This window comes from Pyxicephalus adspersus, chromosome 6, assembly GCF_032062135.1.
Source record: "Pyxicephalus adspersus chromosome 6, UCB_Pads_2.0, whole genome shotgun sequence".
Classification (NCBI taxonomy): Eukaryota; Metazoa; Chordata; class Amphibia; order Anura; family Pyxicephalidae; genus Pyxicephalus; species Pyxicephalus adspersus.
The window spans coordinates 88,439,927-88,463,881 of NC_092863.1; the positions used below are offsets into that span (position 1 = coordinate 88,439,927).

The window sequence follows — 23,955 nt, forward strand, 5'->3', positions numbered from 1 at the left end:
GACTCTCTCCCGAGTTCCACACTGATGGCTCCGCCCCCACCAGGAATGCCCCTGAAAGGAAATCCCTTTCCTCCGCAATGCATCCTGAGGAGAGGGAATGTCCCCTTATCCTGACTGCGAAAATGTTAAGGCCGGCCGCGCTAAATAGGGAAGGTAGGCATACCAAGGAGGCTCAAGAGCCACATGTGGCTCCGGAGCCGTGGGTTACCGACCCCCGCCGGCCAGGATTAGGGCGGATTGACCAGAGGGGCGTTAGGCCGAAACGAACTACTGGCTAGGCCGTATCTGGCCTAAAGACCAGAGTTTGCCTACCCCTGGCCTAGGCGATCGAGAATTAGGAGGTGGTGCTGCACCCTTTTAAAAAAAAAAAAAAAAAGTGTTGCACTTAAAAACAAACAACAGAATTTTTACCTTACATAAAAGGGTTGTCTACCCTTTAATGTAAAGTGAAATTTCTGAGTTTAGGTACGCTTTAAGTTGCATTTGTATGTAAGTCGGAACAAGTACATTATTTTAATAAATGCAATTAGGACAAATGTTTGTCTCAACATATTAGTAAGTTAATTACAAACAAAGCAAAAAAATAAACTTTATGGAGCCTAGACATTCATTACCTTCTGGAGCCAGCTGTGCTTTGATATGAAAAAAAAACTGCAGAGTTTGTCTTGGTCATTAAAGAGGTACAAGAGCTCAGACCTTAAAATCAACCCCGACCTCAGCTGTGTTTAGCAAAAGATTTCTTCTGCAAGTCATGCAAATCGCCCCTCCCCCCATCAAGCCTTCTTCCTGCATAGGAGCGAGCAGGGAAGCCCCGTTCGTATCTAGGAGCCGTCTGTATGTCAGCTGTCCTTAACTCAGGGACTACCTGTATATATAAAAGCTGACTATTATAGGCACCTCCATCAGTGGTATATGGATGTCCCACAGCTGTAACTGACTGCTTGTGTGGAGTAAAAAAATATAAATGAAGATGTTGGGAAAAAAAACAAAATCTTTAAAGATATTGCCTATATACAGTTATCAGAATACATTTTTAGCTATTGCAGTTCCTGAAATAAACTTGAGAATTTCAATGTTTTTTAACTAATAGTCTGAACGTAACCAAAGAATCAGTTTTTGCACATCAGCTTAGAAACACCTGCTGGTTGTTTACAATACAGTGCTGGCAGGCCAACAAGATTCCATTCTCATAGAAATTCTCATATTTATGTACTTTGAGATTGGATTTCTTTACAATGTTAATACATACAATGAATTAAAAAAAATGTTTCCTAAACAAATGAAAAATTATTTAAAATACGGACCATTGTAAAACTACAAATGCATTTAGCAGAGTGCTTTCTAACATCCAAAATTACAATTGATCATAATGTGAGATACAAGCACAACAGACCAACAATATATATCTTATAATATGTTTCAGTAAATACAGAGTTGCAAATTCAAATATAATGTAACACAGCAAACAAAGTATAATGTCTGTACCAACCTCTTTGACTTTCAGATCTTCAAGGAACCCCCTTTAGAATTACTATATCCATAGCGTACAGTGTATTGGTGTGGTGGTCAGTGAGAAGAATGCCACTGTTGCAGAGAGCCAAAAAGATCGTTGATGTGAGTTAAACTGACCTGAGGGGTGCTTAAGGAATTGCCTAAGGTACCCCTGGTTCCTTACACACTAATCTATACAGTGCAAAAGACAAGCAGACATTTACCGTCAGTGGTATACCGGACATAATTTAATGTTTCAAAGCTAACATCCCTGAGATAGACAATAAGTCCTCCTTGGGAAAAAGGAAATTTTTTCTCTAAAATGTTGGTTTTAGATCTTTTTTATTCACGCCATTATAACATACATCATGTCTGCTTGTCTTTTGCTCTTTGAGCATTGGTGGATTACCATTTTTCTCCTATTAGCTATCACTAATACGTGTCACTCCTGGGCATGATTTACCTGAGCAGCTAGATAAAATTAGTAAACTTAAGTAAGGGCAATTTCAGACCTCCAGCAGAAGCAAGCAATTCTGTATGGCTTCTAGTGACTGGCATGGTGCCAGCTGCTTGGCTACTCACACTGCAGCAGTTTGACCGATGGTGGAAATTAGCAGTACCGAACCGCTTACTGCCGTACCTATTCATTCTCTACTGAGACCGAAAATCAGGGAAAAGCCAAAATTTTAGGTTGTCAACAGAACAGGTAAATTTCCCTTGGTCTTCTTTTCACTATCATTTATCTACAGGACAGGCAGTAAGCAAAACTAATGCCAATAGTATTCAGGTGCATTTAATATACACTGCCTGGCAAAAGAAAGTCACACACAAATATTTTATTGGACCACCTTTGGCTTTGATTTGGACACCCACTTGCCATTGGTTTATTTTGGTAAACGTATCCAATGTCACATTTATTTCCATCCAGAGTTAATTTTATTAAATCTCAGAGCTTAAATTTTTTCTCCAAGATCTTGTATGGATTGTGGGAGAGTCGGACCGCCCACTAAAGTCTTCCCCAGCACATCCCAAAGATTCTCAATGGGGCTAAAGTTTCTCAAAGGGGTTAAGATTTTGTGATCGCCAATCCATTTGTGATAATAATGTCTCGTGCTACCTAAACCACTCACAATTTCAGTCCAAATATTTCAATGATATGCCCGTGCCATCAGGGAAGGTCCATGGTCATTCAGTTGATTCGGGTAGCCTGCTGAATTCTTTTAACACTTGTTATTTACCAAAATACTATATACTTATTATTAACAAAAATAAATTAGGATGTGGTACCTTCTTGTTTGTTCGGATCCCCTTATATAGTTATTTTATTTATTTGTATTTTTTGGGCACATTGCTAAACCTGAATTTGACCAATAGAAGCAACCCCAGAATGTAACACTGCCCCCGCAGGCTTGGAGACCTTCTTTGGCCAGGAACAATATACTGAGCTGAACAGTCAAAAAAATATATCTAAATACATATATCTGGAAAAATAAATCTAAATACATTTCCTAATAGCTACCAAAGATATTAGTATAATTTATTTTAGGCAAGCAGTTTTGAAAACTCAGATTATACCAAGTAATTGCTCTGCAAATAGCTTGTGCAGAGGGTAGAAATGTGGAAGGATCCAGGAGGTCATCCCTGTCTGTAGAAGGCAAGGGGCTGGGAGGAGATACAAGACCATTCAACTTGCACAAGGAAAAGCAGTGACCAGGCTTCAATACAGGAAACTCCTACCCCAAGTGCATGGTGCATGCCCCATGGTGGGTAATTGCAGAACTCCTTTGGTGGCCTTGTCCACAAAGGACCCAAAATGCAAGTACTCTAAATGCAAGTGCTCTAATATTCAGACATTTGTTTAGCTGTGATTTCAGCTTTAAACCTTTAAAAAGCCCATAGTGGGAAAATGTGCAAATCTGATTGCGAGGGTGAATTATCAATGGAGCGAAGTTCAATCATCTCCAGTAACTAGCTGACACACATTAAAGGTTGGTATTAATCCACAATTAAATATTAAAGCTAAACACATCACAAGCCTCAAGACAAGTATTGACTAATTAATTTCAGCTTTGAAGCTGATCTGAAATGAATATTTACATCAATATCCTTCGATTTATACTTCAAGGTTTATACATGCGATAGATATTACTATGGAGATGTTTGGATTCTCATTTTACAAACTCAGAAAATATTTGGTGCGAATTTGCTCATCATCCTTTAATATGTGTTTATACAAAGGAAGGCTCTGATTCTATTCTCTCTTTACAGATTGCATTTTTGACAAATGAATTTATTATAACTGCTTGTTTTTTATTATGCTTTACAGATCTGGGCCCAAAGACGTAGTAGGGTACAAAAATAATGAAAGATTAGAAAAATGTAAGTGGGAAAGTATGCTTACCTAAGAAGAAATAATATAGGAACATATGGCAGATTTCTAGGCTTTAGTTCTGCTGGTTGCACTAGTTTCCTTTTTCAGACTTTTTTATTTTTACTTTCTGCCACCTAAGGACAGGACCATGCAATACATATTTCCTTCTTTCCATCTTTCCACTTTCATCAGTGAAGCTGGGTGATCTAGCAAACATGAAATGTATTTTTAAAGTAATTTGATATTTGTTATTTGGATCAGATCCATTCCAGGTTTGCTGGAGTGGAACCAGTGTGCACAGCAAACCAGAGATAGTGAAGACTCTTTTTTACAAATGTGCTTTGGGAATTTTTATTTATGACAGGCAGTAGATAATGGACCTACTTTATTAAAGCTCCCTAAGACTGGAGAACATAAACTATCATGGGTGACCCTGGGTGTTCCAGTAAACCTAGAATAGATCTTGTCCAGAACTGAAAACATTTGACAAATAATTGTAAATAATATAAATGAATTCTAGGTTTGCTGGGTAACCCAGGTTCACCCATGTCTATTTTCTCCAGTCTTGGAGAGCTTTAATAAATCTGGTGCCAAAAATCAACTGTCTGTGATAGTCATAGAGAGTGATCTGCAAACTCTCTTAAATACCAAAACATCTATTTGCTTTGTTAGAAAATTTGGAGTGAGGGTTTTTGAAAGAGACAAGCAGAACTAAACATTATAAGTAAAAAAAAAAAGTTAGGTTTTTTAACCTCCCTGGCGGTATTCCCGAGTGTGGCTCGGGGTGGATTTTCCAAACCAAAAGCAGTAACCCGGAGCCACTCTTGGGGTGGAACTGCCAGGGAGTTCACATCCTCCAGCATCCTCCAGCCGGGCATCCGCTCCCGAGTCTTAGGCCAGAGGGTGGGAGCGTTGGGAAGGTAGGTGGGACTGGGTGGGAAATTTAAAATAATGAGGATGTATCGCTTTTACATCTGTATATCCTCACTATTCATACTGCCAGGGGGGGTATTGAAAAAGGGTCAATAAACTAAACTTAGCTGCCCGCTCATAATTTCTTACGTAGACTCATCTCTCCGGTACCGGTGCCGCCATCTCCTACAAGTCCTCTTCTGGGTTTGGCTCTTTGGCCGTTTTGATTGGTCAGGCTGGAATGACTTTTCTCCCTTAGCAATGCACACTTTATTTCCACCTACCTGGGTTATGCCAGGATAACCATCATCATACACTGAGCTAAGCCTTTTAGATGGGTAAAATGTGTTCAATTGTGTTTATGGATTTATGACTTCCTATATGTGTCAAGTTTTTGAATAACAGAAGTTTGGAATTATATCTTGCAGTGCAGCCATCACATCTTTTGTTCTAAAATTTACCATCTGTTTCCCTATAGAACACAATGGCTGCCTGTACATGTGACAGGTCCACTTTTATACCAACCTATTGATCAGCCTGTGTAAGACATTATCTCAACTTCTCCCAATTATACACTCTCTTGGTAAAGCAATAATAAGAACAGTATAAATTAATACGGCCGATTGAAACAAACAAGAAGCTGTAAGATGATTGAATTACATAACACGTTTCCCCTAAGCCTGGAAACAAAAGGCACATAAGGAAGTAAAAAGCTGATCGCAGAGCCTAATGGTCTAATCAGCTTGCAGTAAAAGTGCTTAGGGGAGTGCAGTGCTACCAGCTCAGCACAGCTCAGGATACTGAGCTCTCCACAGGGCATATCTCCAGAGTATTGCAGCTTAAGTGCTCGATTAAGACTTCCTCCAAAAATGCACCATGCTCACCAGAGGAACACAATAAAGATTCTGCAGTGGGTGATATTCACACGTTGTGCATCATACTTAAAATGACAGGAGGTGAAATGGGTAGGGAGGGAGTAATGTGCATTTCAGCAGAGTGCACTTCCAAATATATCAGGGAAAGAAGGAAAATTCATTAACGAGAAGAAGAAGAAGAACGGCACGCTTTGCCATGCAAGTCATCATTTTTTAAGGTAGACTCCTGAGATGGAGCTGAAGACATTTTTATGCTAATAAATGGAATTCTTCGCACAACAGGAAAGCCGGGCAGAGGAGACAGCTGGATCCTTGGATAAAATGGGGTTGATAATATATATATATTATACTAAAAAGAGATCAGGCTGTTCACTTAGCTTAGTAAGTGCGGTGAATATTCAGTATGAAAAGAATGCCCAATCATGTGCCAAAACAGCATTTTTCCTTGTGTATGATTGGATGGAAAAAGCCAGCAGGGCTTCATCTCATTTTGTAAAGCCGTACAAATGTCAGATTTCTGTCATTGGAAACAATCTTTTGTGATCATTTCTTTTGTGACAGAAGAAGGAACAAACGTACACACAGCACTGTTCTGTTCTATAGAGATGGGAGGGAGGAGGACCAGCAGGCAGCAGCTTGCCGTGCTCTCCTCAAAAGGAAAGCACAGCAGTTGTTCCAGATTGGTGGTTCAACAATCCCCAAGGATAGACGGCATTGGGGGATCTCTTTACACATGATAATCAAATTCAAATTCCTGAGAATCAAATTCAAGCTCCTGTGCTTTGCCTTCAAATCCCTCCACAGTTCTTGTCCCACTTAACTTTCTGACCTGATAAAAAAAAAAAAAATACTCCCCCAGCCGCTCTCTTTGCTCTTCAATGACCTACTAATGACTTCTTCACTCATAACCTCATCACACGCACGGCTCCAAGACTTTTCTAGAGCTGCCCCATTTCTCTGGAATGGTCTTCCTCATCCTATTTGGCTTGCTCCTCATTTAAAAGAGCCCTTAAAATCCATCTTTTAAAACTTGCCTACCCGACTTCTTCTGTCTCCTAAAACCCTCACTACTTCATCACTTCATTACTCCATCTCTCCCCTCCTATTGTGCAATACTTCCCCCACGTCTTAGATTGTAAGCTCTTCGGGGCAGGGTCTTCTCCTCCTCCTGTGTCACTGTCTGTATTAGTCTGTCATATATAAATCCTGTTTATTAATATTAATGATAGATTTTTCCCCATGACAAGCATCTTGGGAGACAATCATATGACATGCGTATGTAGCTTTAGCTAAATGAAAACTATTATGCAAAGGGCATCATTCACTTTGATAACTGAACAGCCTGAATTCTTATAATAAATTCAACCCCAAATGTGCTCATCTTTTTTGTTTCAGAGGAACTCAGGTAGGTGGGGTCTCCTTCTACCTGGAAGATGTAATTTACCTTTCCACCACATCAAATGGAGCTTTCATTCTTTTCCTATGTTTTCACACTTTTTATAATAATATTTATTATATATTTATTAAATAATATGTAAAATGTATAATATAATACAATTTTACAAAATATGGCAACAGTATATGCTTTCCAAAGATATTTATCTTTTATGTTAAAAATGGGGAATCTTAAAATTACAGTCTGGTGACTTTGCCTAGGCTGAGATGATGTCATCAGTCTGCCACAGGCAGGAGGAAGCATTTCCTTGGTCTCCTTTTACCCAGAGATCAGACTGCAACATTTTACTATTCTGTGCCAATAGGCTTTTGTTTGCATCAGAAGTTTTTTCTCTTTCTATGCTTATTTATAACAAGTCAAAAGTGGTTTATAGCAGGAAAGAAGGAGGTCAATTGCAGATTAAGTGCTTAAGTCAATGGAGCTGCTTTTTTTTTATAAACAAAGCCCAAAGCTCAATCAACACAAGTTCTAACTTTGTACCAAGACTTGGGGTAAGAGCCTGCAGTGAATGTAGATGTGAACTTGCATATGTCATTGTTGTGCCAGCATTTTAGTCCAGGAAATAGATGTTGACCCTGTATGATCCCTGAACTAAGTTGGTACCACTCTTCTAGTGTGAAAATGTAGATGAAGACTATGTCAGGGATAGTACTATGACCTTTGTAAGATGCTGGAGGGACTACAATTTGCCTTACAACAGATTAATGAGATCGTTTTAACCTAGTCAAAGTCACTGGACTTTAGGGATGAAAGATGGGGGCTTTTTTTATTTTTATACTGTTGTTGTATATTATGAAATTCAAAGAGAAAAGAAAAGAGGTTTGTGGCTCACAACTTGGTTTAAAGAATAGCTTGTGTACTGAAGTATATATTGTAAAAACACTATACATGCAGTTCAAAACCCATCCCTGTTTCACATTACACAAGATATGGGTTGCTTAGGTACTATACTTATGTGCTCCTAGCAGTCAAACTAAATAATTGAGCAAAAAGAAAGGGGGGAAAAAAACGGGCTTAAGCTGAATGGGATCCGACGTGTTTCGCCACGAATAGGCTTCTTCAGGGATATGATATTATACAAGCTTAACAGTCTGTATGTGTACATAGGAATAATACAGAAAGAACATCAATAATATATAAATATAAGGACCAGAGGTCAAATTGTAGAAAAAACAAACAAACAGAATATTGTATCAACATAATTATACCTTGACATCAAAGTACATTATGAAATGTCAACATTTTACTTATGCAGATTTGTGAAATTGATGAAAGGTGCAAAACAAAGTTTGGAAGGCTAAATCAGGAAAATAAGCTCATAAGGAGACTTTAATATGGGGGTGTGAAGAAGTTCCTAGTGGAGGAAAAGCTGCGTAAGGGATGGAATGTAAAAATTAAGGATATGTAATAAACGACCAGACTGAACCAAAGTCTTTGCATCTGGCAACCAAAGGAGATACCAAAAAGAGAAGAACAGCATTTAAAGAGACAGAAAAAACCTGTTGAGTTACCTGGGAAAGTGGAACAGGCCCATTGGTGGCCTTGGTGTCTGGTTTTACTTGGGAATCAGAGATATAATGATGATATGTACTAGGATTTTATTTGTATTCTACATGAAGAAGAACATATGCAAAATATTTTGAAAACCATTCTTATTGCTCACTTTTTATTTTGCAAATGCTGGATCTAAGGCTTTTATGTTGACTGCAATAGTTTAATACATTGTGTTACTAACCCAGGAAAAGTTTCAAGATGACTTCTGACTTTCCTTTACTGCATAAATGTATCAGATCAGATAATGTATTTAAGCAATAGAATCAGCCAGGCAACTGTCGAAAGATGAAAACTTGTCTACATTGGTCACTGAGCAGTCCACTTGCATTCATAACATTTTTAGAAGACATTCAACAGTGGCGGCCCCCATTACTTACTGTTGTCTTTCGAGTATGTATATGAAAAAGCATTACAGTTTTCCATCTCTGCAAATACTTTGTAAAATCACACTGAACATTGATTAGAGCAGTATTCAGGGTGGTGTCAGGCCGGTGAAGAGCCGGCGTGCTGCTTTGTGTGAGAGCTGCAGACTGACTCTCCTACGAGCTACCTGCACGGGGTAACGTGACCCTTATTGGAGCACCTAGCAGTAAAAGAACAGCAGATGTGTTACTGTATATAAACCCTACACTACAATAATAGATCACATGGGATTAATTGGGCTTAAAGTTGGGGGAAGTGGTACATTGATAACTATATATATATATATATATATATATATATATATATATATATGTTATGCACTATATCCTAAACAGGAAACTTTTATCTTGATTAACAGCTGTAAAATATCATTATGCACTTTTTCAAAATGCTGTGTTATATGTGCAACAAGCAGTCTCCATCTTCCCAACTCACATTCAATACACCAATAAATTGTATAGGTTTTCAATCAACTGCAAACGATTATTTAATGCAGCAATCAACAGTCATTTGAATCCTTTCGCTGATTGGATATTACTATGATTAATTATACTCCAGCATTTGTCAATTCTTTGCTGAGATGATTCCCTGAACCTCCTGAGGAAGTGTCAGCTCTCTACCGGCTGTAATATAACGCTACAGTATAATGGAATTCCTATGGGCCTATTCGCAAAGGAAATGGACAGGTTCATACTTTTTCTCCCATTTTACACTTTCACCTATAAAGTCTTGTCTGGCTGTTGGCTTTGCTCTGTTTCATTATTTTTTACATACAGATTTTCAGTGTTTTTATTATTTTTTTTTTAGGTTTTAATACTATTGCTGCTTGGTAAATTGCAAAGTGTATCTAAAGTTTATTTAAAGCAGAACAGCCAACAGGTTTCTCCTGCAGTACTTTTTTGACTGCCAATGGATGTCTGCTAGATACCCAGCATCATTCAACTTCATCTAATTATCTAAATAATCATCATTCATTCTGGACCCCCAGCCTGTAGATGGACTGTGAAAAGAAAGAGAACTACTTCCCCCTCCTCTTAGATTGTAAGCTCTTCAGGGCAGGATTCTCTCCTCCTCCTGTGTCACTGTCTGTATCTGTCTGTCATTTGCAACCCCTATTTAATGTACAGTGCTCCTTAATATGTTGACACTGGAGGTAAGGATGTGACAAAAATACGGGCTTAACCATCCTAGCCATTTTTTTTTGCCCGTACGAAGGTCGGGCTTAACGGCTAGGTGGTTAAAGAAGAAACAAGATAAAGTAGAACAATTTTGTGCTCATCACATGCCACTCTTGTCATTCTTGTCAACACAAGACTTTATTAGCTCTCTGTTCTGCTTCTTCCTCTCACACTCCAGCCCTGCTATATAGAGACTGACATAGTCACAATCAGGTACTTATATTAACTACCTGCTTAGTGTTCAGCCCTTATCAAATTATTTTTATTTTTAACCTATTGGGAAGATTTTACTTTACTTCCTATCTCAAAACACAATTGGCCTGTTTTATTAAAACTCTCCAGGGCTGGAAATGATACACTTTTGTCAGTGTAGCTGGGTGATCCAGCAAACCTGAAAATACATATGGTCCAAGATTCAAAACATTTGCTAGCAAATATTAAATGACTTTCAAGAAATCCTTTCCAGGTTTGCTGGATCATCCAGGTTCACTGATGAAAGTGTATCCTCGCCATCCTTGGGGAGCTTTAATAAATCAGGCCCGATGAGAAATGGGGATCCCTTTTTAAAGTAAGATAAATCCCCTATGTCCCCCATCCTAGGACACCCCAAGTTCCCGACTAGCAGAAGAGACCCGGTATATAGGATCTGGATTGAGAACGGTGTTTATCGTGCTTATTTCATTCATTTGTAGCCTAAAAAGAAGACTTCTGTTTCTATACAAGTGACTCAAAATTTAAATTTTATTTCTAAAATTTCACCTCAAAAAAATGATCTCCAGAAAAAATGTACATGGTAAACCACCCCAGCGGGGACACAAAAAGCAGTCTCTATTATTTTTCTAAATAGATTCACATACACATCCAGATTAATTATCCCACAAAGCAGAATGTGATTTTAAGGCAGACACAAAAGATACATTTAATAAATAATAATGTATTTAATCATATTTAAAATCTTCATAAAATGAATGAATCCATTTGTATGTCTTAGAAACTTAAAAACTGCTTCCAATATTACAGCCATAACCACCAATTACAATACAATATTCTACCATGCTGTGTGAATCAAAGTGATTGGCTTTATGCATCAATCGCAGGTAGGACAGTATTTATTGCCCTCACTCAACAAGTTTATTTGGAGTATCCAGCACAGCTATGGTTAAAACAATACAAAATCATAATATTATTCTTTCATCACAATCAATACAATGGGCCTGGTTTAATAAAGCTCTCTAAGGCTGGAGAAGATACACTTTCATCAGTTAAGCTGGGTGATCCAGCAAACCTGGAACAGATTTCTTCAAAGTCATTTGCTATTTACTAGCAAATGTTTTGAACCTTGGAGCAGATCCATTCCAGGTTTGCAGGATCACTCAGCTTCACGGATGGAAGTGTATCTTCTCCAGTCGTAGAGAGAGCTTTAATAAATCAGGACTCATTCATAAATACATTCTTGTTTCAGATATTCTTTAATTGGCCAAATCACGTTCAGGACACATAGGCTTCAAGTAATAGATATGGGTAGCCCTATGATCTTCAGATAAGGAGTGTGATACTTTTTGGGAAATGTACTCCTTCCTTTTAGTCTCAGCAGTACTGATACATACAGGTTTAGAAAAATTATAGCCAGAGGTTTAGATAAATTCTGAACATTGGGATTATTATTGATACAAATGGTAGAAGAGGGAAGTAAGAAAATGTGAATCAAAAATTGACTGTTAGTGCAATGAAAAAGTTACATTAAACATTAAAGTTAAAAGTACAGTAGGTTGTTGAGTTGTGCAGCACATTTTAAACAACAGTATATTTTATATTAAAATTCTAATACATACATCCTGAACATGAATTTTGATTTGTCTTACTGTACACAGAACTCCTTAAAAAAAGAAATCAGACAGTTCTTTTTTTTTGAGAGGGCTATGTCCTTTCTACAATACAAGAAACCTATCTGCCTAATTGGTGTCTTCTTCTGCCAAAAACCTTCCCTTGCAGCTGCTGGGACTAAATGAACTTATGTTACATCATTCAAACCAATCAAGACTGGCAAAGATCAAAACCAGGAGAAAAAAAAAACATGGTGGGGACAGCGGCGGAATGGGGACAGGTGAATGTATTAAAAAAATTGTGATCAGACAGGTTAAGTTATTTTATTGCACTGACATTGTTTGTAATAAAGGATCTGATTGCAAATTGGTGAAAAAAAAAGGTTTAGTTCCAGGAAGTAAAGAAAACTCCTTAGTGGAGACCCAAAGGTCCAAACACTTTGGAGTTGTTGGATTTTAACCATCTTCAACTCCCAGTGATATGTCTCTCGTCATAATCTTTATAATATTTTGTGCTATATATATGCATATAAAAGTTTTTTTCCCCAGTTTTGGTTTGTAAATGTGTTTAAAAAAAAAAAAATGTGCTAATTACTATACATTCTATCTAAATAATCTTGAGTATGTATTTCGATTGGTCTGAGCAAGCAGTCTTTCCGCGAAACACGTCACCTATTTGAAATACGATGAAGGGATACTTTATGCATATTAACCATTCAAAAACAAATTTTTAGGATAGTGTTTTAACATCTATTGGTGTTTTATTATATTTGGAATAATGAATACAATTTTGTATGTTTTTTTAATCAGTAAGTTTTGGTTTTTGAATATGAACCGTAATTCTTCCTAAACTACTGGTGTTTGTTGGGGCACACATAGATTTCGCTTCTTGTGTTTTATTCTGATGCTTTTCCATTATTGTCAATTCTGCCAACCAAACAATTATGAAATTATGTTTTTTTTATTTTCCAACCTCTCTTATTCTTTTTATCTTGTATTTAAGAATGTATTATTCTGCAATAAATTGTTGTTTCATTGCCCTAATTAAAAAAAAAAAGAAAACCCAATAGAAACATAAAAGTAAAGCTGACAATCAGCAATATTGTACAGAACAAAAACTTCTGCCCCCTCCTCCAAGTGCTGCTTTAACCCTGTGTAACCTTTCGCTGTATCTGAGCCAGGATGAATATTGCTTTGCAGCAAAAAGCATGCGGGATAAAGCATTGTCAGTGCAAACGAGGATAGTTATGGTAAAGGTTTATATCTTTAAAAAATGCATGATGATGAAGAATGGTTTGTCTGCAAGGTGTGAGTGATTCCTCAGCATTGGAGTAACCCACAATCTTCTATTGTCAGTAGAGGAGAAGTGGAAAGAAGAAAGCGGAAGGAGCAGAAGGCGTCTCCCCCCCACCCCCCATTAACAGATGTCAGGCCTCTGATATCCTGGCTTTATTTTCTTGGAAGCTTCATTCACAATAGCACAGGGTCACTTCATCAGCCCCAAAATGACCAGGACATGTTAGTAGCATTTCTTTTTGACTTTAGCACAGCAGGAAGCAAGCACGCACAGCAAACGTTATTACTTCTGCACATAAAAAATATGTCAGCTTTCCACATTAAATTTCACTTATAGAATTCCAATATTTATTCCCATTTTTATCATTTTAATATATATATACTTTTTAGATTCTATATTTTTTTGTTCTACTTTTAACTTACATGTGCAGAAATGTAAATTACACCTCTAGATTATTCACCTTAATATTGTCGCATCAAGCTTTTATTTAAACAAACATTATTAGGGGAATTTACTATTCATGTATAAGGTTAAATATCTATTTCGTTAAGATGTTTGTTTATAATCAAGTATTATGTTGGATAAAACAGCATAAACATAAAAAAATTACTCTAATTAAAGTATATATTTTGTGAGCACCTCCCTGCAATAAGAAGAGAAAATTAAAGGCAATCTCCTTTTTTATTTATTTATTTTTTTACATTGATTGTTTTATTATTGCAATACAATTACACAAATGAGGTAAAATTAAATAGAGTAGGTGAAATGTGTTATCATTTACTAGCAAAAATGTTGTCAGTAACGCAACAAGTTCAATTTTTTATTATATCTATATCTATATACTGTATATATAAATATTATAAAAAAATGAATATAAAAAGTGTCCTTTATCTGAACTAATTTGTTTTTAAGATATAGCAAATAATGTTATCAACAACAACAAAAACAATACAGAATAGATTAAAGATTAATTATGGAAATCAGTAATAGTTATTATTATATACATTGAGCTCTATTGGTAATATTGTCATTATTATTATTATTGTTATTATTATTACATATTTCAAATGCAATCTCAAACAAATTGTTTTAAATGATTTATCATTAATGGCTTTATTAAACCGCACTTTTTTCCCTTTCATTTAGGATTGGATTAAATTGCTTCATCCAGGTCAAATTTGCATTTCTAAGTGGAAACATAAAAATGCTGCTTTTTAAATTATTTATTTATATTTGCATGTGGTGGTGGGTTGGGGGGGTCACTTTGCGTGCCTTTAATAGTGGTGGCTATTTATAATGGGCCTAGAAAGATTTATTTTCTGATGATCAGCTTCCAGATGAGCTGTAGTGTTTTGCTCTTCTTGCTGCAGTAAAACATTTTCTGTACCACCAGGGAGTGTAAATGTTTCTTCAGCTGCATCACTAGAAGACCTTTAGGAACCTTTGTGGAGGTTTTATTTTCATTTTAGAATATTCCAAGTAATGTACTGTGAGTCAGCAAACAGCAAAGATGTGTACAGAATTACAGCCAATGCTGAATCTAGTCCTGAGAGATGGATAGATAGATAGATAGATAGAAAGATAGATAGATAGATAGATAGATAGATAGGGGAAAGATAGATAGACAGACAGACAGACAGACAGACAGATAGATAGATAGATAGATAGATAGATATGGGATAGATAGATAGATAGATATGGGATAGATAGATAGATATATATATATATATAGATAGATAGATAGAAAGATAGATAGATAGATAGATAGATAGATATATATGGGATAGATAGATAGATAGATAGATAGATAGATAGATNGATAGATAGATAGAAAGATAGATAGATAGATAGATAGATAGATATATATGGGATAGATAGATAGATAGATAGATAGATAGATAGATGGATAGATATGGGATTAATAGATAGATGGATAGATAGATAGATAGATAGATAGATAGATAGATAGATAGACAGATAGATAGATTATGGGATAGATACCGTAGGTAGATAGATAGATAGATAGATAGATAGATAGATAGATAGATAGATAGATATGGGATTAATAGATAGATAGATAATTACAGACAAATTTGTACAGCTCTCTGAAACCCATTAAAGTAAATTCTCTCAGATTTATCTAGGTTAATCGACCTCTTGAACTGCCATCTTTTACATTTCCTAGGCATTATAGGGCAAAGAACACTTGCCATAAATTAGTCCACTTGATTGTCAAGGGCCATTGGATGACACTCTATGCTAACCTTTCTTACCCTGAAAAGGGAGAATAAATAATGCTTATTTTGAATAATGAAAGCATATTCACAGCAGCTTGTGTAAAATAGTTGTATGTAAGAAAATTCATTAGCACTGTGAATATTAAAAAAGGTAGAAAGGTAGAAAATATATCTATTAGATTGTAAGCTCTTTGGGGCAGGGTTTCCTCCTCCTGTGTCATAGTTTGTATCTGTCTGTCAGCTGCAATCCCTATTTAATGTACAGCTCTGCGTAATGTTGGTGCTATAAAAACCCTGTTTATTAATAATAATAATAATAATAATAATAATATTAATAATAATAAAAACAGGAAGAAGAAGAAAATGTATATGCTGCCAATCACTGCCTCTTAACATAAAATATACATAGATATAGATATATATACATAGATATGTGGGTTTTGGAAAAAGAGACATGATGGATCCTAGTGGGTGGAGCCACCTCCAATGGGTGAACTGCAATTAAGACCTGTCAAAGCTTTTTTACATTGAAGACTGTGTTATTTCTCCAGTGTTAGAGCCTGTAAGCTCTTTGGGGCAGAGTCCTCCCCTCCTCCTGTGTATTGACATAAAAATATTAATTTGCCAGAACAACCTCTAAAATAGGAACGTATGGCTTGGAAGGAGTTTAATATAGAACTAACTGCAGCTTGTAAAATACACTAAAATTTAAACGATATCCATATCTGGAATAAACCCTCCGTATTAAATATGGTTGTTTTAAAGGCTCCTCTGGCTTATGGGGAATAAAAGAAAACGGGTTGCAGTAAACCTGAGTTTGTTATATTGCCATAACGTTGTTCTATTTATCATAGCTAAACACCAGACACAAGGATTTATAAACAATTGGAATTTTTATATGTGAATTGTCCTACCTGCCAAATGGTTTGTAATTCTGTTTGACCAGTCCTGTGATCCTGCACAGCTGGGCTTACTTTGACCTCCATGTAGACTGAGCTGCTGGTAAACAGTAAGCCAATAACGACCGGAGTCTTTAAATGAAAAATAAAATTTGGCTTTTATTAAAACACACTACATCTCAAGAAATTGGTTTGTCCAAGACATTTTACTTGCTGAATCCATCCTGATAAAATTGGCTTTTATGTGCAGAGTGGAATGTGCTGATGATCTATATTTATGGATATACAGACACAGGGAGACAGACCATGCACATTCTGTAAAATGAAGTAAGACATTGTCAGAACATTAGCTGTGTGTTGACATATTGTGTATGTATATATATGTATAATGAGAAAAAAAAAACATATTGTAAAAATAGATGTATGATATGCAATTCCCAGCACTAGACTTAATTCTTCATAGAAATGATTTGTGCATTTGCATGCTTTCAACAATAGTACACTGTACAGCTTTTCAAACAATATGTAAAATGTTACATATTTCCTTACAAGAGTAGTTTGCATTTTGTTTTAGAAATGTATCACATTTAAAAAAGGCATTTGTTGACCCTCCATGAAATGAAGATGACTGTAAATTAATTTTGCAGAATTTGACCCAAATGTTGTAAATGTTTTTGTGTGCAAAAATTCATTTGCTGGCCTAATAGAACGACACATATTAATGTGAGACATAATGTTCTTAAAATAAAACCCTAATATGAAACTTTTTACACAAGTGTGGCTCCTTAATGATTTTCACGCTTCCTATGTATAGTTAGGGGCTGTGTGAGGTCTAACCTGAAAACACATGAACCTATTTGTTAGGTCAAGGAGTTACATTTATATTTTATTAGAGAATTAAATAGAATTATGCCATCACCCCTCCTAAAATGTCTTGGTACAGCTGATTTCAGATGAGGGTTTAGCCCACCGTCTCCTGGATTCTTCTTGGAATTTAGAGTTGATGGCTTTAAACTATGGAACCTCTTCATAGCAAACCCACCAAAATGTTCATAATTCTGGGCTTAGCCATTAATTGGTTTGTCATATTTCTCATGTATTTCACAGGTAAGATCCCCTTGCCCATTTCCTTTGCTATAGGCAGGATAAGACAAGAAATGGGAAGTCTATGGACCAGGGAGGATCGGCAGTTGGGTAAAGAGCTGTTAGTTTAGAATTTCCAGCTCTTAGTCTGTTCCAGTCAATAAATCAATAGGACATTGAAAATGATTTAGTAAAGGAATAGAGACTAGTCACAAAAAAGTAAATGTTCATTTAGCTTAGAAAATAAAATGAAGCTGTGTTCACTTCAATCAACCAATCGAGGACCGGAAAAAAAAAATCTTTACTATTTCTTGGTAGGATATTTAAAGAGAAACCAGGGTCATATTATTGACATCATTTTCCTTCCTAAGTGATCAGCCTCTTCTTCTTCAGTAAAGCAATCCTTTAGGATCTGTTACATACACATATATTTTCTCAGGTCATGTACAAATGGGTGTCAAAATGTGACATCCTATAGGGCAACGGAGCGCTTTTTGGCTGCCAGGACTGGAAAGCTTAATGGCTCAATATACGCGAACACTTAGCAAAGCATTCCCTTGGCTGTTTTCTATGCTTTACTAGAATAAACATAGGCGTTAATGTCGGAGCTCAGAGAGGACAACTTATCCGATGGAGATTCAAAAATGAGTGCTATGTGCATCAGCCTTTTATACTTATATTGATATTAAATTTGGAGGAAGATTTTTCTGCAATTAAATAACTTTAGATTAGCACAGTTTTTTTTATTTTTACAAAAAATATAAAAAGCTGAATCTAGATACTTTTTCATAAAATTTGGCTTGTTCCTACTTTCTGCTTTTTTAAAAGAGCACTCAAAACCCATCTTTTCAAACTTGCCTACCCGTCTTCTTCTATCTTTTAAAACCGTCACTACTTCCCACCACTACATATCCCCCTCCTATTGTGTGTAAATTCCCCCACCTACTAGATTGTAAGCTCTTTAGGGCAGGGTCCTCTCCTCCTGTGTCACTGTTTTTATATGTCTGTGATTTGAAACCCCTAATAATGTACAGCACTGCGTTATATGTTGGCGCTATATAAATCCTGTTTATTAACCACCCTAGCGATAAACCCGACCTTAGTTTGGGTTAAAAAAAATTACAATTATCAATAAACCCGAACTTTTCTCACTGTATGAAAATACAGTGAGAAAAGTTCGGGTTTATCGATCACTTATCTGGTCCCGCTGCGATCATCTAGCGTTGTGTTCCAGCGTCGTGTTCCAGCGTCGATCTCCAGTGTTGTCCTCCAGCGTCGGGTGCCTTCTCCGAGAAGAAGAAGCTGGCCGGCGGAGAAGAAGAAGCCGGCCGGCTTCTTCTTCTCCGTCCGTAGCGTGTGCGTGTCCCTCGGCGATGACATCGGCGCGTGTGCGAGAAATTCAAATTGAAACTCATTCAAACACATTTTGTATTGGATTGAATACAAACTCCTGTATCCAATCCAATACAAAATAATACAAAATAAATACAAAGTATGTAATTGGTAAATTCAAACTCTCATTTTGTATTGGATTGGATACAGGAGTTTGTATTCAATCCAATACAAAATGAGAGTTTGAATTTTGTTCTCATTTTGAATTGGATTGAATACAAAGTCCTCTATCCAGTCCAATACAAAATAATAGAAAATATATTTATGTGGTTTTGTCTATAGGTATGTGACGGACACTAGGGAGGTGTTTTAGAAAAATATATTATTATACAGTATACCGAATTATTGCATTTTCAGTATTTTTCATTTTTTTATGTATTCTTCTTTAAGCTGATTTTTGTGTCTTTTATTTAATTTTATTAAAAGTAACTTTTTTTATATTCATGATATCTACTAGAACCCTGTTCGGACAAGTTACAGGTCTACAATTTAAAAAAAAAAAATTCATGAAAAACAGTGTACCGCTTTTGGAACAGAAATCTAGACACCAGTGTAACGCCCAGGAGGTTAATAATATTATTATTATTATTATTATTATTATTAATAATAATAATATTAATAATAATAATAATAATAATAACAACAACAAGGACTGAAACATGATCAATTTTGTTTTTTGTTTCTTTTTTTTTTTTTACAGTGCTTCTTCATGTAACATCTGGAAAACCTAAAACACGTCATAATTTTGCTCAACATTTAATGCAATGTAATTTAATACCAATTATTTTTTAAATGAGGATATTTTAGTAATGCAAAGAATAATTAGTTTATATTCTAATCATAAAATCATGGCATGGGAGGAGAAAATAAATATATATATGTATATGTCTTTAGATATAGAGACTTTAGGCCTACAAGTGTTCAAATTTCACAAGGTAAAGATATAACCAAAACTGAAAATTAGACATATATCTTATTAATATAAGGATATACCCAGAAGGCATAAAATCAGAATTCTGTAAAATAATACTAAAAAATAAATAATCAAATAGGAGGATAGGCCTTGCACATATGTCAAAATATTGTATTAAATATAATTATCCATAATATAAATAAACACACACATATATATATATATATATATATATATATATATATATATTTATTTATATATATATATAAAGCTCTATATCGTATATAGGTAAATTGTAATATTGTATTGTAATATTTTATGTTTTTTTATTATTGTATACATATACTACATATACATATAATACAAATAATTTATATGTAATTTTTTTGTTTTTATACAAACAAATCTGTATAGTCAATGCCTTATATTGTGTATGATAAAATTGATACATGGACTATCAAAATATTATCATTCCCTGTCTATTTCATAGCATTAAAAGTAATCAGCTTTATAAAATACTATGAATGTCACCATAAAACAGGTTTTTGCGTTAATACTTTCTTTAGTGTTAAACAAGTAGAAAAAAAACCTTTTCTATTTTTAGATCTCAGTTATGAATAACATTTTATTCTTTATTCTTTTTCTTTCTTTATTTTATTCTTTCCTGTTTTTATAAAAGAAAATGAAAAGAAGATATTTTTGTTCTTTTGCTAACAAAAATCTTTGAAAGAGTAACATATATTTTAAATAAATCTCAGATTAAATGTATTTCTCTTTCATCTCCTAATCTGTACTCTGCATGCATAAAGTATCCCTGAGCTTTATTTGATTAAAATAATGCAGTTAATGCTGCAGCACAACAATGTCTTGCCATGATTCTGAATTTGATGTTTTTATCTCTTTGGTAAACATAAGCTATTCCTTATATTCTGATAGCCGTGAAGGTTAAAAGGTTATTGCAGGCAGCAGGCAAAATGTGTTTGCCGTGACCCCTGACCCTCGGAGGTCAAAGGACCACCAGACACAAATAGAGAATCCATGCAGCAATCATTGAGAGTGATAGATGCCCAATTTAACTGTTTTACCCAAAACAAGTACAACTGGCGCTGCTAAAAACTTATTGAAAAGGGTCATTCAGTAAAGTATATCAGAATAATAGCCGCATGCATGATCTGTCATCTGTATGGCACTTGTTACAAATTCATTAGCAAGCAAGTTTCATTGTGTCCTTTGAATCTTCAACTACAGGTGCAGTCACTGATAGGGGTTTAAGTATCGATATATATATAAAGCACATGCAGTGGATCAATACCAGATATATATAATAGGGTTGTCTATCTTCTCTCTTAAAGTGCAACTCCTGGCCACATGTGAAGTCCATCAATGCAATGTTAACAGTAAGCAGCAAACACTGCATGTCAAAGTTTACATTTAAAGCTGAACAGAAAAGTTTTCATTGCACTGACCCCCCCCCCCCATACCCCCACCCACCCTTGTACTGTATTAATTATAGTCTTGCTTACTCAAGGGAAAATAAAGTAAAATACCCTATTCCCCATCCCCTGGCAGCTGGCACTATTCTCCACTCTCCGATGATCCAAGGATATTGGTGAGCCCTTGGCGTCCCCATATACAATGCAGAACCGCTGCTCCTGTATTTTATGTGATGACATGACATTGAAGAGCGCTGACCTTTTGAGCTGCAAAGATTTGCTGCTTTTGGGGGACTGGTTGTACAGCAGGGATGAAGCTTATGGGTGGGAGGAATAAAGTATTTTTTAACACCCCTAAATTAAATACACAATTAACCCCTTTGCAATGTAGGAGGTGGGGGTGCGGTGCAGTATAGCGGGAATATCTGATTGCCTGGCTGCATCTGGCTTCATTACTTCTAAATCAGAGACCAAAGGTCAGTAATTCAAAGTATTGAAGACAAAGCAAGAAGGGTCACAGACAGCAGCTGCCATATTGCAGTTATGACAGGTGTACTTAAATATGTTTAAAAGCAGCTTTCCTCCACTACCTGACATTCTGATATCAACCCTGATTTACTAAAGAATTCTCTTTTTTCAAAATGAAAATTTAATTACTAACAAAGTTTAGTGAGTAAGGAGAGTTGTGCAGAATTTATTCTTCTAATCAAGCAAAAATCTATTTAGAGAAAAAAGATTCCTTGCAAGTGATTGAGTATTCCATGCAAAGGGAATCTTCACTTTTATTGCTAAAGTAAACCCTCCTGTGTCACTGTCTGTCATTTGCACCCCCTTTTTATTGTACAGCGCTGCTTAATGTGTTGGCGCTATATCAATACAGTTTATTAATAATAATAAACCCCTATGAGACTTTGACCCATAATGTCAATTCATAGTAAAACACATGCAGGGACACAGTTTTCTGTTACATCAATGAGTCTTACTTAATTTTCCTGTGTATGCCATAAGGAGAAATAAGTGGCCATGTGTAAGAAGAAGAAAACCCATTGCAAAGTATTTTTTTCTAGCTATGCAATCTCTTTCTTTCTACTTGTCATGCACATCCTCATTATCCACAATGAAACTCTAGGCAGTCCCTGGGACTCATGGATATCCAAGATGCCAAGCTACAACCTCCATAGTAAACCAGAGAACTAGAAGAAAAGACTTCACAAAAGAAGATGGACAAGAACCACACCAGTATAGGCAATTGCTGGAAAACTGATTTAGAGAATGGGGGGCAAAAGCTGCTACCTTGCCCTGGGACCTTTCCTGCTTTATTCCATCTTTGTGCACATGGCTCAGCAAATGTTTTTGAGGCACCATATTTCTAACAATCAGCTCTGTTCTGGTCCAGGACTGGATGTTTCTACTAACATAAGCATCAGGTAAGAAGGCTAAAAGGCTGTCCTTTTTGCTTTTTAAAATAAAAGAAGACATACTAAAAAAAATCCAAACCCTTTCATTCTTTGTAAGCCCCTTTAATGAATAGACCAGACCTTAGCACCGCAGTCTGAGATCCTTACTTCTAGGTACCCTTAGGTATCCCTACTGCTGGGTACAGATATGGTGGAACATGTAACACTTTGCTTGTCCTTGTAGTGCCAATCACCAGACTCAAGTTGGCACATAGGTGTGCCAAATGACTTTAGTAGTGTCCCCAGCAGCAATTAGTGCATTAGTTAGTTTGCTTCTATATAAGTTAACATAATAAAGCAAAATTAGTTATAAATCCAATCTGTTGGTTACTCCAACCTTTTTTCTTTTGCAGAGGTCCAATGGCTAATAATTTTCAACCTCAAGCACACTTCCAGTTATGTTGGATGCCCATTAACCCTGCTGCATGCTGTGGTTTGACCCGCTGGCTATTATAGACCTACAGGGACACAATAGTGATACAGCGGCTGGCGGGTGCAACCACAGTGTACAGTGGGGGATGCAGACGTCCAATAGATCATACATCGGTGTCATCAGAATCATCAGTGGCAGGACAAGTATTTATTATTTTAAATATTTATGTTTTTTCACATATTTTGCAGGGAAACATTTTTAATTATAAAATATCAGGTTTGCTTTACGGTAGCCTACATATCACCCGAAGGCAGCGAAATTGTTAACATTTTGCAATATAAGGCTCTTCAGTTATTCAGTGCAATAGATGATGAAATTGTGAGATGGTTTACATTTTCTTTTTTTCTAGTATAATAATTTAGGTCAGAAGGAGACAGAAGTTTAACATGGCAATTGGCTGCCCCCTAGAGGCTCATTTTGGTCAATGCAACATTTGAAAAATCATCTGCAAAGAAAACAAAATTCTTCAAACCAAGCCAAAATTCCATTTTAAATTTAAATTTATTAATATAAAATATTTTTATATTTCATATATATTATATATTAAAAAAAATTACCAGCTTCAATCATTTGCATGGATGCTACTAAAAAGCTTGAACCAGATGATAGAATAAGATAGAATCAATATAATAATATTAGACTGTAATATAGACATATGACTATGTTAGGGACATTAGATTGTGAGGGGCAGTTAGTGACATGGACCTTGTACAGCGCTGGGTAATATG

General features: G+C 35.8%; 1 long non-coding RNA gene across 1 annotated transcript in view; it reads right to left on the bottom strand.

Moving 5' to 3' along the window:
• LOC140334257 (uncharacterized) overlaps positions 1–16,772 on the bottom strand; it is a 38,865-nt gene extending 22,093 nt beyond the window's left edge. Inside the window, exon 1 of the long non-coding RNA XR_011921498.1 lies at positions 16,532–16,772. This is a non-coding gene — a long non-coding RNA (uncharacterized lncRNA). The remainder of the gene's footprint in view (positions 1–16,531) is intronic.
• Positions 16,773–23,955: the final 7,183 nt, after the last annotated feature.